Genomic DNA, 3,250 nt, shown 5'->3' with positions numbered 1-3,250 from the left:
AAGCAAGTTCTTCAATTGTTGGGGACATCCATATCAAATTTAACCCCCACACGACCAAAGACAAGGCGAAGAGGCAACCTCTAACAAATTGGCACATAGTGCCAAAGTATGAAATTCTTCAAAGGGCACTTAACTCATATATTAATAAGCACATCCTACAATGAGTACATTTACGTTTTTCTTGACCAGATCATTGAGCCAACCTTCCGGTGGAAGCTTATAATTCTTGGTCGACCTTTCATAATGAGGCAGGCATTGTCTTACCTCTTCATCACCATTTTAAAGATATCTTGATTATTTTGAGTTCACAACCTTCTAGATAACACCAAATGGATATAGGATGTTTATCTGCCTTGTATATATTATATCACGAAAAAAATATGGCCTACTCTCAGTTTGCTCAAAATAAATTATCTATTCGATCTAAAATCCATTCTAAAGAAAGACAGTATTGATTTTTTTAACTTTTATCACCAGGATAAGAACAAGTATCGTACAAAATACTTCATAACTACTAATATGTCGACTACATACCTTGCCTTCTAAAACATAGGTATTATTAATTTTTTTCACTTGTTATTTTAACCCTTAGGTTGTAAGGCTAGTATTCGTTGATTATAAACTGGTCGATCAGTTTGTGGGTTCAACCAAGACCAGATGATACCACTAAATGCCAAACAACTATCCTTGCTCAGTTTCCTAACAAAGAGAAGGACTGCAAGAAGTTGGTTACGAATACTAATCTCTGACTGGTCTGGTTGTTGAAACCATACCACAAATTGCTAGTGTTTCATGAATATAAGGATTTGATTAAGGAAAATAAAATTTTACGGGCTAAATTGACAAACCACACATAACATAGAGAGTGTGGATGCAAAAAATCCGCTGAGGAAAAAAGATCTTGTCCCTTATTGAAATAAATGGCTAAGGGTCATCGAAGGCGTCAAGTAAATGTTGGAACCAAAAGGCTACTATGTGCTACCGAGAGGCTGTTAATGCAAAAGTTTCACACCAAGTACGAATATAGGAAAATTGCCAAAAGCGCATAGCCTATAGTCCCAAGGTGACACACTACAAAAGTGGTCCCAAACATGACCGCGTCTCACACCTAGTGAGACCCTCATCTCACGCCTTAGGTAGCACCTTGAGTCTTACTGGCACCTCACATCCAACTGAAGGGCATCGAACTTATAAGTGGGCCTCGCGCTAAGAGGGTGCCTTACGTGTGGAAAGTGCCTCGCACCAGGAAGGCGCATCGTGCTTGGAGGGTGTCTCGCGCCAGGAGGGGGACTCGCACCAGGAGGGTCTCGCACCAGAAGGGTCTCGTGCCAGGAGGGCCTCCCGCCAGGGGGGGTCTTGCGCAAGGAGGGCCTCTCGCCAGGAGGGTTTCATGTCAGGAGGGTCTCGCGCCAGGAGGGCCTTGCGTTTGGAGGGTGCCTCGAACTAGGAAGGCACCTCACACCTGGCAGAGTGTCTTGCGCTTGGAGGGTGCCTCGCACTAGGAAGGAGCCTCGTGCCTGGAATGGTGTACACACGGGCATCATGTCTCATCACGTGTGCAGCAGGCCTTGTTGAAGAGGCCTTATGTCTCTCCCTGGGATAAGCGCCACCAACGAGGAACCTCTTTCCTTATGGGTCTCACGAGATGCAGAGTCAAGGACCTCTTTAATGCATTTGAGGAAGGTTAGGGAATACCTCACAAAGATTCAATATGAAGTCAGAAAAGGTACAGAATGCACTTACAAACCAAGATGAGTTAGAGGATAGACACAATGTCCATGCTAGACAAGTAGTGCCAGTACTAGATTGGTACATAGTAAGGACTCCCTAAGCACGCCTATGACGTTCGTACCCGACAAGTAGTGGAGGTACGACACAGTACCAAGGAAGGAGTACTTTTGCAGACCCCTGACATATACTGGGATCGACCACCACTCCTCCAACACCACTACCACTTGCATCCTGGATATGCAGCTCCTTGTCTCTTCGGGACCACAATGTAACAAGAGCCATTAGAGCTCAACTATAAATAGGGCCTCACTTCATCATTGAAGGGGGTTGGAAAATTCATTTTATGCTCAAACTATTAAGTAGTATACGAGTTTTCACTCCATTGTTGATATGCACTTATCTTTCCTCAAGTATATTCTAAGTTCTTACTTAGTTATTCTCTTACTAAACTTTGAGTTGTCCCACCTAACATAGTTGACGAGTTCTCACCGTCAATAGTTTGGCGTCATCTGTGGGAAGAGCAACTAACAAAAAGTAGTTCTTCCATTAATTTTAGTAAGAAAACATGCCAAGGCGTTCAAAATGCCTACAAGACCACAAAGAAGGTTCACCTAGACAGAACTCAGAGACAATGGAAAAGAGGAAGAAGTATCATCCCCTGCCATTCATCTTACACTGGACCCCATAACACATACAACCCACCCTCTGCCATCACTATCGGTGGCCCCAAGTCCGAACCATCAGGACCAGGGTCCCTCCGAACAAAGATATGTAAATGCCAACGAGTACACTCAGTGAGTTCAAGTTCCCGATCTCATCACTAAGAAGAGGATATATGTGACCTGAACTTGGAAAACCAAAGTTTGCAAGCCACCATTGAGAACATGCAAGAGGTACTCAATCACCTGTTACACAAAAACTTTAATGCTCTCCTCTCTAAACATAAAGAGAGGGAACATGTACGTGGAGAAACCACTGTGCCCATGGATGATGGAAAAACGCAACTCTCCACTAGTCATACCCCTCATCCAAAATGCAAGGAAGATTCTACACCAACGAAGTAACCTAGCGCGAACCTCACCTACGAGAGGTGCGAATCCAAAACAGCCTCCAAAAGAGCCTCACTCGACCTGAGGGATAAACTTAACCAGAGAGGGTCTGAAGTTAAAACCACACCCCCTCCAACTCCCCTAATGGACATAACCAAAGCAATGATCCACCCTAAGAACCCACGGGACTCCTTAAACAAAAAGATGAAGGAATTAAACACTGAAATGCAAAGCCCTCGTAGCAAGATTATCACTGCACCTGGGGGGCACAGAGATGACGAAGAATTTGACTGTGAGTCGCCCTTGACAAGGGAGATCCAGGTTGAGAAACTCCCCACCAGCTTCAAAGAGCCTTGCATGACTCCGTACGAGGGCACTACGGACCCAAAATATCACTTAGACACCTTCAATAACCTAATGAAGATAAGGGGGGTCAACAACAGAGCAAAGTGCCATTGCTTCATCGTTAC

This window comes from Humulus lupulus, chromosome 2 (assembly GCF_963169125.1).
Source record: "Humulus lupulus chromosome 2, drHumLupu1.1, whole genome shotgun sequence".
NCBI lineage: Eukaryota > Viridiplantae > Streptophyta > Magnoliopsida > Rosales > Cannabaceae > Humulus > Humulus lupulus.
This window is presented reverse-complemented; position numbering follows the sequence as displayed.